The 11,743-nt window shown below is 51.6% G+C and overlaps 1 pseudogene across 1 annotated transcript; it reads right to left on the bottom strand.

Annotated features, from left to right (window-relative positions):
- Window positions 1-4,532: 4,532 nt before the first annotated feature.
- On the bottom strand, window positions 4,533-10,096 carry LOC309577080 (annotated as a pseudogene). Its single transcript, XR_014227383.1, has 9 exons — window positions 9,702-10,096; window positions 9,498-9,560; window positions 8,636-8,714; window positions 8,193-8,332; window positions 7,214-7,329; window positions 6,211-7,011; window positions 5,803-5,916; window positions 4,866-4,948; window positions 4,533-4,664 (listed from the first exon to the last, which is right to left on the bottom strand). The product of XR_014227383.1 is annotated as an uncharacterized misc_RNA (transcript).
- Between the last annotated feature and the right edge of the window lie 1,647 nt (window positions 10,097-11,743).

Here is an 11,743-nt window from a genome sequence, read left to right as displayed (position 1 = left end):
CGTCTGGGGGATGCCTCTGATGGTGTCCCCCTGTGCCTGGGCCTCTCAGCCCGTGGTCCTGTCCTGTGGTTTCTGTCTCGGCGACTCCTTGACCGGACAGTTCGATTCAGGGCCCAATGTTGCTGGTGAGAGCGGCTTTGCCTATGGTCAGGTCCAGGACTTTTAGGACGGCTGCCGTCCTCAGGGTCTGGGGAGCTGCTGTCTGATGACCCTGATGTTGCCTCACTTTCTGTGCCGGGGCTGCTCCTCTCCAGCGAGGAAGATTCCAGCAACGGCTCTAGTGCTGCATGGTTGGTGCTGCTGCGTTTTCTGCTCTCTCGAGATGGAGATGGAGGAGACAGACCTGATGGCACCGGGCTGCCAGAGCTGTGGCTGATGGCCTCGGATTCTGCGGAGCCATGGGCCGGCTCCAGTCCTGACTGGCTGGTCAGGCTGGGGCTGTTGAACTCTGCCTCATGGCTGGAGGCTGAAAAGGGAAGCAGGAAGGTCAAGGGCCTGCCAGGCCAGGGCTAGGGCCAGGGCCAGAGCGGTGCCCTCAGCCCTCCAGGAGCGGATGGGCTCTGCCAAGCCCAGCCTGGGCACTGCCCCCAGCCCAGGGACACCGGGGTGCTTTGCCTCATACCCGTGCCCAGACCAGCACAGCTGTCACACTCCCAGCTGGCTGTGCTGTATCTCAGGCCGGAGCAGCGCCGGTGGCTGCCCTCAGCAGCGCAGGAGGAGCACAGGAGCAGTTCCCAGGGCCTGGGAAAGCAAACAGGTTCATGGCACTGAAGGCAAAGTCTCCACAGCTCGGGATTATCTGGCTGAGCTCTTCTGGTTCCTTCTGCTTTGAGCCCTTGCTGAGACGGGGTGCAGCTTCCCGACTTACCCCTCTTCCTCTGCCTCCTCCCTGCCTCCTGGATAATGGCACTCTCTGGCATTGCACCGGCTGTGCCTCTCTCCTAATTCAGCAAAGGAATCGTTGTCCTCCCATGTTGGCTGTCTGATGGAGAAAGGAAAAGCTGATGAGCTTGTGCTGCTCCGCCATCCTGGAGGTACAGGCTGTCCCTGCTCTTCCTCCAGTGCTTTTGCAAGTCGTGCGTGAAGCTGAAGCCCAGACTCACGGGACAGGGCAGGGCCAGGACTGCTGGGGCAGGCCCTGGCACGGCACAGCGCCTGCCCCTTCCTGTGTTGTGAGCCAGGCAGAAGGACACCAACCTGAAGGGGATTCGGATCCCCATGATGAACATTCGGGGAAGAAATGCTCTAACGTCTCTGCAGAGGGGGCAGTGGAGGCATAAAAGACCAGCGCGCAAGGCCTGTCCCTGCAGGCCAAACAGAAGCAGTGTGAGTGAGGCCCTGGTGCTGCTGAGCACCTGCTGTGCCCCGGGGCTGCGGGAATGGCTCCTACCTGGATGCAGTCCCTGTGGAACCAGGCCCTTTTGCACGCTGGGCACACCATGGTGCCATAAGTCTCTCTATCGTCCACAGTCTCCATGCAGATGGGGCATTCGGTTTCCGGCTCTGGAGTCACCCCCAGCTCCAGATGTGGGCCGTGCTCAGGGCAGTAGGCGCTGGGGGAAAAGGAATGGGCAAAGTGAGAAATGCTGGGTCTTTCTGCAGGGGTGACCAGAAGGGGAGAGGAGGTACCTGTACTGTGCAATATACTGTGTGACACAGGCACCGTCCTTGGCACAGGGCAGGTGGAACCATCTGTCGCAGTCTTCCTGACAGCACATGATGGTGGCCCCAGTCTCCCCACAGACGCAGCAGTGCTGGAAAGAGCCAAGCAGCCCCATCAGCGGCAGCCTCGGGGCCTCGCCAGGCAGCCCCACGGCTCCGGGCAGGGCGCAGGACTGTGGCCGCTGCTGGGTCTCAGCCCACAGACCCGCCTGGAGGAAGAGGCTCCTGTGCCAGAGGCTCTGTGGAGCTGCTGGGAGCCAGACTTTTGTCCCACAGCTGGTGGGAAGGGAGGGCCGGCCTTTCTTTCGTGGGGTCTGGGCTAAGCTCTGGCAAACCTCGCCTGGCACAAATCTCCCTGCTCCTGTCAGGCTCTCACCTTCTGAGCCGCTCGGCTGACTGCAAGGTGGATATCGCGAGGGCGAAAGCCCATGAGTCCTGTCCGATCATCGTCTTTTTGAGAAAGGAGGCTGGCAAAATACTGCGGAAAAGGCGAGGAGCTGATGAGGAGAGAGTGGCAGGGGCTGCCCACTGCAGTGCTGGTGGGAGGCCCGGTGCAACTCACCAGGCAGAAGACGTGGGCACAGAGCCCGTGCTTCTCCCGTTTGTCGCCACAGATGTCCGGGTCAGCCTCTGCGCGGCGGCACAGCAGGCATGCTGCAGGGGACAGAGCCAATGGCACCGGGCACGAGCACCTCTGCGGGGCTCTTAGCCCGCAGCATCGGCCCCAGGGCTGCTCTGGCCCTGCCTGCCTGGCTGATGGGCAGGCCTGGAGGCCTTGGGGAGCAGGGGACAGCGCGGGCACGGCCGTCCCAACAGCTGCCCCCCGCCCAGCTGGGCCCCCCTTGGGGAGGAAGGAGGCTCCCAGCCCCAGCATGGCTGGGCAGCTCCTGCCTCCCCCTGCCTCCGCTCTGGGCCCCACGCTGGCTGCCCCGACAGCCCCTGCGCCAGGCTGCGGGAGGGCTGCTTTGCCCTCACCTGGCTCTCTGGCATCAGGGGCCTCCTGTTTCCTGTCTGCCATGGTTCTTGTCAGCAGTGAGTCCCTGTGCAGGAACACTGCGGTCTCCTCCAGGTGCTCGTCCTCTCTCTCTGTGGGAGAAAGAGGAGTGTGGGGTGTTCGCAGAACAGGCCCAGAGCCACGAGGGCACTACTCCCTGGTGAGCCCTGCTCCTGTCCTCCTTTTCCTCCCGTCACAGCGTCGAGGAACACTGCTGTCTCCTCTGGATGTTCCTCCGCTGCCTCTGGGAAGGGAGAGGCAGGTGAGCCTGCAGCACAGGCCCAGAGCCCCGAAGTGTGGGGCTCCTCTGGCCCCTGGGCAGCCCTGTCCCTGTCCTGCCTTCTCCTTCCGTTGTCAGGCGGCACTGACACACGGCCTGAGCCCAGCGTTCCCTCTTGTGGCCTTGGTCGCACGGGTCACAATGGCCACTCTGACATCAGCAACGTGCACCCAAAATAGGGGCAACAATGGCCTCCGTCCCACGCCACCCATTTGGGGCTGCCCAATTGGGAACCGAGGTTCTGAGATGGGTCCGAGCCTTTGGTCAGAGCGGAACCAGAGCAGGGGTTCCTGCAGCAAGTGCAGGGTCAAATGCCAGGCCCTGGGGCAGCCATCGAGGGTGGCACTGTTGGCAGAAAGGGGCTGTTCATGCAGTGCCACTCCAGGGCTCCTGGCCCTGGCAGTCGGCTGCCCAACTTTTTACACTGACTCCGATGGAAACCCAGAGAATTCAGTGGGAGCTTTCTGTGTGCATCTGACTGGGAGAGCTTGAAACAGTCCTCCACTCAGAAGTCAAATGCAGGAGGGATGCTTTTCCCACATGAAAGGCACTTTTGCCAGTTTGGTCCATGCTTTCCTACTAGCAAATAAATATATTGTAAAAAACAACTAGAAGAGAAGCACAAACCGTTCTTTTGGCCTTTTCTCATTCATGTCTTTGCAAACATGCTCCTGGAAAATCCAGATCAATGGCTTCTAGAGCAATCAGCGTGAGCCCTGGGAAGCAAGGGGTGACGAGCAGGGACACCCTGCACCTGCCTGATGCCGGGGCAGCGGGAGTTCATCAATTTTCCTGTCTCCATGGGAGAGGCACCTGGGGAGGACAAGGATGCCTTCACTGAACTAGGAGGGAGGCACAGCTGGCGCAATGCCAGGGAGGCAGGGAGGAGGCAGCGGAGGAGGGCCAAGTTGGGAAGTGGCACCCAGAGCTCTGTAGTGAACCCGTGTCTCGGCAAGGGCTGGAAGCAGAAGGAGCCAGAAGAGCTCAGCCGGACAATCCCGAGCTCTGGGCACTTTGTCCTCAGCGCCATGAACCTCCTTCTTCCCCAGGCCCTGGGATCTGCTCCTGTGCTGCTCCTCCACTGCTGAGGTCACTCACAGGCACTGCTCCGGCCTGAGATACAGCACAGCCAGCTGGGAGTGTGACAGCTGTGCTGGTCTGGGCACGGGTATGAGGCAAAGCACCCCGGTGTCCCTGGGCTGGGGGCAGTGCCCAGGCTGGGCTTGGCAGAGCCCGTCCGCTCCTGGAGGGCTGAGGGCACCGCTCTGGCCCTGGCCCTGGCTTGGGGGGCCCTTGACCTTCCTGCTTTCCCTTGGAGCCCCCAGGGATGAGCCAGAGCTCAATGGCCCCAGCCTGACCAGCCAGTCAGGACTGGAGCCTTCCCGTGCCTCCCCAGAAGCCGAGGCCATCAGCCCCAGCTCACAAACACTGCCTAACAGGGTTTGCCCAGAGTTTTTCCTATTAGATCTTGGAAAGGATTTCCAAAGTAGCACTGTTTGGCAGCTTCTTCAAGGAAGAAACATGACCCGCTTCTCATCAGAAAAAAATGTTTATTGCTTTACTTTCACTTTTCTTCTTTTGGCGTCCTTATGCTTCCTTCGGCATTCCAGAAAATAGTGAAAATCTAACGTCTCATTAGGAGAAGTCTCTGAATCCACTCTTAGGAGAAGTCTCTAAATTCACTGTTTCTCTTGAACACTTTCTTTACATGCAGTTAAGTAGCTGGTCCTGTAACATACAGAGATGTAGTGGTTTACCTGAGTGACATCACAACCAGTATACTAAACCACTTGTGTTCTCTGGTAATTACAAAGTTTCAGGCTCTTGTCCAGGTCCTGAATTAATTTCTCATGCAGATTCATAGCCGTGTTCCCTCCTCATGCTCAGCTTTCAGCCACAGTTACCAGGGAACAGACGTTACCTACTCACCTCAAGCAATAATCTACGTCTGTCTTCCCAACCGTCTTCCTCTTCACTGGGCTCTGTTGATCTACAAAATAACTTTGGGCCCTCTGCACAAAACAAAGAACCAATTATAAGGGTTAAGCACTTGTGATTATGCTGCTGCTTGGAACACTCATGAGCAACACAGCAATAAAGTCAGCAGCCCTATTCTTCGCGTCCTTCCTATTCTCTTCCCCCCACCACCACACGTGGGCTCCAACAGAAATGGTCTGTGTTACAGCCTCGTGTACTATGAAAAATGAAAGGCAGCAGCAGTTCTCCTGAACGTGCTGAAATCTAGATTGCAGTGAAATAGCAGCTGTTCCAGTAAAAGCTCAACACTGGGAGCCTACATCTGCCCGCAAAACTGATGGCTGCTGACGACTGAGATCCCCATTTTAACCCGCGCTGTAAATCAGACAGGCTGGAAGCACGCAGGACAGTAACTGTATGAACACATCAGTACATTGCATCAGAGTTATCTAGTAAGTCTCAAGAAACAAACATCCTTTAAGCCTGTCCTAATGCTATATTCTATCAAATGTAACAAGCCATCCTTTTGGTGGCCTGTGGAATGTTTTAGGGCTGTGTATGTTCTCTTCTGTTGTTGTTTTCTTTGTTTTTAAATACAAAATTCACTGGATCCAGAAGAGAAAACCCAAGATTCACGAGGGCAAAGAACCACACAGGCTGCGTATGTGGCTGATAAGAATACTCAACATTCTTAATGAAGACAGCAGAAAGACATCTTACCTTGTGCACACACCTTGTACAATTCTGCTTTACAGTTACGACTGTTCGGTTTTACCATGGGCAAAACACCCATGCAAAGGGTAACTCAGGTGTTACAACATGAGACAGTTTGGTATAAAAATTCAACTTTCTGATTATGTCACACTAAACTTTTCCCAGTAACACTTACTTCTGCGTATCTCCTGAACTTGCATGTTTTTTCAACATCTCATCCACTTCAGCTTAATTTTCCTCATCGGAATCGAATATTATGTGTTTGTGCTTTTCATGCTGGCTGCTTATCCTAGAAAAGACTCAACTGTCAAGTCAAACACATCAAATACTTGCTGCCCTCAGACATGACTCTCTGAAAGACATTTCCATGACACAAAAAGAGGAACTGCTATTCCTCTTGCAACTCTACAGGTGCTCCAGGGATGGGGTATGCAGCCTTTTGTATACTCTCAAAAGAAAACTGGCAATGTCATCAGAAATTCCAGACTGATTTTAAAGCATCTTGCTCCACATGTATTAATTACCCTCTTCCTTGTACTGTGCTAGTACCTTGTATTGAGGTAGAAGTTGTGAGTATAATTACCAGATTAGAAAGAGCTCCTTGAATGAGTTTCTTCTATAATTCTCTCACTCTGTGTCTCTCTTCCAGAGCTGCCAGCCTCCTCTGGTTGTCCTGGAGCTATTTCTCTATTGTACTGGGCTCTTTTGAGGCAGCAGCATGATGACAAAGCTCCTTATCTTCCAGAAGGCTTGTCTTCCCATTCCCACCTTTATTACCTTCACATTCTGAATTTTTTCTGCTTGTATTCCTCTTAAATGTTTTGGAAAGCTGTTTTGGGCTCTTCAGCTGCTGTTTAATGTGTTCCTGGGCCCCTGCAGCATCACTGTCCATGTCACTCCTCCCATCACTCTGATCAGTACTGGCAGCAGCAGCTCCATGCTCTGAGTTTTGGTCTTGTAGAGAACTCACACCTTTGTTCTTCCCTTGCAAATGAGGCCTGGAGCCAGCTGCTGAGGAGAAAGCAGCTGACAGCTCCTCGTGTTGTTCACAAGGCATTTTGTGTCTCTTTTCGCTGCTGACTTCAAGTGAACACGATGGATGGTTCTTTGGCTGATTTTTGGATGACTCCTCCCCACAATAGGATGTACAAGCTTCAAGTCCCAAGCTTTCTATAGACTTCTTCTTTAACCCAGTGCTGTCTTTACTTAACTCTTTTACACAAAGGGACCCCATTCCTCTGAAGGGCTGATATTTCCAATGTGAATTATTTTGTCCCTTGGAGCTTTCCTCAACAGCATCCTCCTCCCCTGCTAAAATATCGGCCAGAACATCTTCAGGACAGACGCTTTTTTTTTAATTGCAGGGTGAAATTTAGACTCACGGCTTTATGAACAGGCTGAATTCTGCAGGAAAGGACAGCAAAGAATTCTTTTTTGTGTCATGACCATAAGCCTTTAAACAACTGACTTGCAGTGTAAAACAAGTCACACAAACTTAGTGCAGGATTTACTTGGGGGATTCAGTATATTAAGCCTGACAGAGAAGTAAAAATTAAGACTGTTAAGCAACTGTTTCTCCATATGACAAAAGGAAGGGAATTGTGTCCAAGCCCAAACAATTAGAAAAGGATATTTTATATTTTTGTTGATTCATGAGGTGCAGGATAGGCAAGACTCTGCCAAATTTTCCAGCAACCCATTTCTAAAAAAACAGAAAAACAATCAGTGTTAAAAAAAAATACAAAGTGGAAGGAATTCTGGAAAAAAACAAATGTTTATTCTAAATAACAAAAACATTAACAAAGAATTACATGTGATGGATTCTTTTTTGTTTATTCTCTCTAGTGAGCCCTACCATGCAACTTGGCCAGCCTCCTTCTCAAAAACCATACAAACCAAAGCCAACCAAAAAACTAAATTTCAACAACCTACAAATAAAGAGTGATAATAAAGAACTAAATTGCTTTACAAGTGCTGTTTTTAATATAGGGCTCTGGTTTATGAATAAACAGTGGTACCTACAAAGACAGAATCACTATTATTTTGCTTTTTCCTCCTTTACCACAAAAAAAAATCTCTGAAACCATTCTATACTTTAGCAAACAGTTTTGTAAACTTTGTAGTAAATATAAATTTTGTTTCCTAAATCTGCATGTTCAATGACTTTATTCTTAATTTTGTAAGCATGTGCAGACCCTGATCCTGTGTTGAAGCCCAACCCAGCCACCAAAAGCTGTGTGGTGTATAGAAATCAGTCACACATTTTCTTACCAAGCTTTTAAGGGTGACGCAGCAATATTCCCAATATAAATGAGGAATGAAGCATTTCCTCATTTCACATGCAAGAGAGGACAGAATGATCATTATTATTTCCAGTCACTGCAAAGAATGACAGGACCCTTCTCCAGGTCTACACACGAGGTCTTTCCTCAGAGTGCTTTTCACAGCTTGGACTGTCACCCTGAATAATGAAGTTTCTTTATAAGCATAAATTTGGCATGAATTTAGATGCAATGAGCTTGCTTTTCGTAGTTTTACTTCTCTTATGCATCTACCCCACCATACCTTATGATCTGGCACCTGGTACTGCTCTCATGTGGAAATCCACAACTCCAGTCTTTTTCAGTGATTCCAACAGACACATTTGGTCATTTCTCTGTGGTTTTTCTTTCTGCAGCTTTGCTTCCTCCCTCTCCGTGGCCAGCCTGTACCAGAAAGTACATCACACATGGAAAAAGGTCTGCCCAGATGCAGAATTGGAGCTAGCAGTGATCCCCTCCCACAGAACAGCAACCACTCACTACTCAGAGAATTAACACCCATCACCTTCAAGAGAATAATGATGCAAAACACGTTGCAGCATAAAACACACATCAACAGCCCACCAGAGTCTACAAAAACTGAAAGAATAACAGCGTAGAAAATGGAAGTACAGCCATAATATTATCAGATAAGCAGAAAAAAGGTAATTTTAGCAACAGCATACATTTGAAAAGATTGGTTTCTACCTGTGCAAAAAGCTTTCTTTGGCCAACTCAATTTGCAGGGTCCCCCCTTTCCATTTTGTTTTATTTAAAATTGACATGCCTGCAAAACAAAGAGATGGGAAATGAGTCTTTTCTATGTTAACAAAAAGCACACCACAGACTTCACTATGCCTCCTTCTGTGACAACCTGAGGCTCCCTCAGCATGACCTTATAACCTCACTGCTCACTTGGGTTAGGGTTGCATCTGAAAGGGCCAATACCCAAATCTTAAACCAGATCTCCATCCAAAACTGAAGTGCTCACTGCAGAAGTGCCTCATGGCAGCATTCCCCACACACAGGGGCACATTACAACAGAAGCTTGCATCAGCTCTTCTTCTGGGTTTCCTCTCACATAAGTCAATTTCAATGGTTTATAGACCTGATGGAAGCATTTGAAGTACATTTCCTTTTCATGAAAGGCTTAGAACAAACAAAGAGGTTGCCCAGAGAAGCTGTGGCTGCCCCATCCCAGGAAATGTTTAAGGCCAGGTTGAACAGGGAGCAACCTGGGATAGTGGAAGGTGTCCCTGCCCATGGCAGGGCATGGAACGAGATAATCTTTAAGGTCCCTTCCAAGCCAGACCCTTCTACAAGTCTCTGAAACTCCCAAATCACCTACTTCCGTCACAAGGAATCTTTTCAACCTGCTCACAGCAATTTCTGAAAATGTCAGCAAAGCAGCTTCCATAAAACTGCAGCTTAAAGAAAAGAGAATCAACCTGACAACAGAATGAAAAAGACTCTACTGTGACCACAGCTGGATGTGACAACATGAGATGAATTATCAGCGCTGTAACCTGCCTCAAAAACGTAAGTAGCCAAAAAAAAAAAAAGTACCTACACTTTCTCAGATCTGCATCAGAAGTGTTGACACTGATGTAGGCAAAAGTTTTCGTAGGGTTCCCTGATGAATGACAAACATTAAGTTAATTTCCATGTAGTTTCAAGGTTTCCTTTAAAACTGACCTGTCTCTGAAGCAAAAATTCCATTTCACATGCCAATAGAAAAGGAATTAACTTTTAAAAGATGAAAGAAAACTGTTACCCTGATCATCTTTTCTGGTAATGATCTCTGCCTCCAAAACACGCCCAAACTTGCCAAATCTTTCTTCCAGTTCAGCCTTGGAAACCGTATGGCCAAGCCCTCCAACATACAAACGTTTGGAAACCTGTTCCTTCTCCATGCTCAGAAGTCAAGGTGTGACACCCAGAACACACACCCTGTTTCTCTGCAAGGAGACAAAACAGATCAATGACACAGAAGTTAACGTGATTAGAACAACGAATCAGGGACAAATCAGCGCATTAGAAAGCCATGGAGAACCCCATAAGAAGAGCACTCTTTGATTTGCAGTAGGTAACACACTCTGCTCCAGCGCAGCGACAGCAAATCCCGCGCTGCTGCAGGAACCGGGGTTCAGGCGCTGGGGGGTTTTTAAAACCCTGAACCACATAACCAAATGCGCGAGCGTAAGTGCAAACGGCTCTTTACAGTATAACCCAAGGGTTCCCTATGGAGGGAACGCGAGCCGCCCACAGCCCAACCCTCCCCTCCCGGGAGATGCCGAGAGACCCCCAGACTGAGGAGCCCCGCAGGCGCCTCCGGCCCTGCCTCACCGCCGCCATCTGCAAGCCCCGCAGCGCCACCAGCTTACCGTCCCCCTCGCAACTCTCCCCAGCCCGCACTCGAAAAAAGGGTTCCGCCTCCTGGGGCCGCTGGATCCTGATCGGCTGTTCGTCTCTGCCGGGTTCCTGTTTCCGGCCGGTCAAATGTGGTGGGAACACAGGGGCTGGCTCGTGTAACAGCGGACGCTTTGAACGTAACTAACCAGGAAGAAAAGCAGGGGTGTTTTCTGGAACACGTGAGCAAAAATTAACGTAACCAAGGGAACAGCCGACAAAGCAAGGCTTTTTCTTTTCATTTATAATAAAGAACTCGGGAATTATCCCCCAGCAGCTCTGTTCTTTGACCGGGAAGGGGAAGGAAGGCGTGGCCAGCGCCCCCCCCTCGGGCAGCAGCTGTGGTAGCGCCCAGGCTTGTGGGCTGGCGCGCGGTTCGAACGGCGCGGGGCGCGCGCGCTGCGTCAGAGCGCTCCGACCGCTCCTCGCTCCGTGCCGGGGCCGCCGGGGCCGCGTCAGAGCGCTCCGACCGCTCCGACCGCTCCTCGCTCCGTGCCGGGGCCGCCGGGGCCGCGTCAGAGCGCTCCGACCGCTCCGACCGCTCCTCGCTCCGTGCCGGGGCCGCGTCAGAGCGCTCCGACCGCTCCTCGCTCCGTGCCGGGGCCGCCGGGGCCGCGTCAGAGCGCTCCGACCGCTCCTCGCTCCGTGCCGGGGCCGCGTCAGAGCGCTCCGACCGCTCCTCGCTCCGTGCCGGGGCCGCGTCAGAGCGCTCCGACCGCTCCTCGCTCCGTGCCGGGGCCGCGTCAGAGCGCTCCGACCGCTCCTCGCTCCGTGCCGGGGCTGCCGACTGCGCTGCTTGGACACTCCTCCCGCCCTCGCGGCATCTCTGGCACCTGCGAGCCTCGGTGCGGGGCAGCACCGGCTCCTCGGACGAGTCGCGATTTCAGCATCGCCCTGCGAGGTCGGAAGGTCCAGTTCGGTTCTCACAAGCGCTCCAAGGCGTTTGCTCTTGTGGCAGCATAACTTCAAATAGTCGGGGGTATAAACGGGCAGGTACGTAGAAAGGTGAAAAATGTGCTGTTAATGCACAAATATTTATAAATATACACGCGTATGATATACGACAGGAGAAGTGTTTGTAAAAGTTTTGTTTTGCTTAATTAAAGTGTAGGGTTTTTCTCCCAGATATAAAGCTCTCTGAAGTCATAATTAGTGCTTGAGTCTTCTGCAGTCTGGTGAAATCCTTGAGTTCAAGTAGCTGCACGTAGTTTGTCTTGTGTTGCTGCTGTTAAAAGAGGGACCAGCTGACCTGGAGTAAAGTTCTGGCTGTTTTAATGTTTTTCTTTTTCACACCATACTCTTTATTATGACCGTGACTTTCTTCACTGTATCCCGTTAAAAAAAATCTGGTGGTGACTGGATGATTATTTAGTTGCATATACTTCCTTTATTCACTAAGCAAGTCTT

The sequence above is a fragment of the Coloeus monedula genome (genome assembly GCF_965178545.1).
Source record: "Coloeus monedula genome assembly, chromosome: 11".
NCBI lineage: Eukaryota > Metazoa > Chordata > Aves > Passeriformes > Corvidae > Coloeus > Coloeus monedula.
This window is presented reverse-complemented; position numbering and strand designations above follow the sequence as displayed.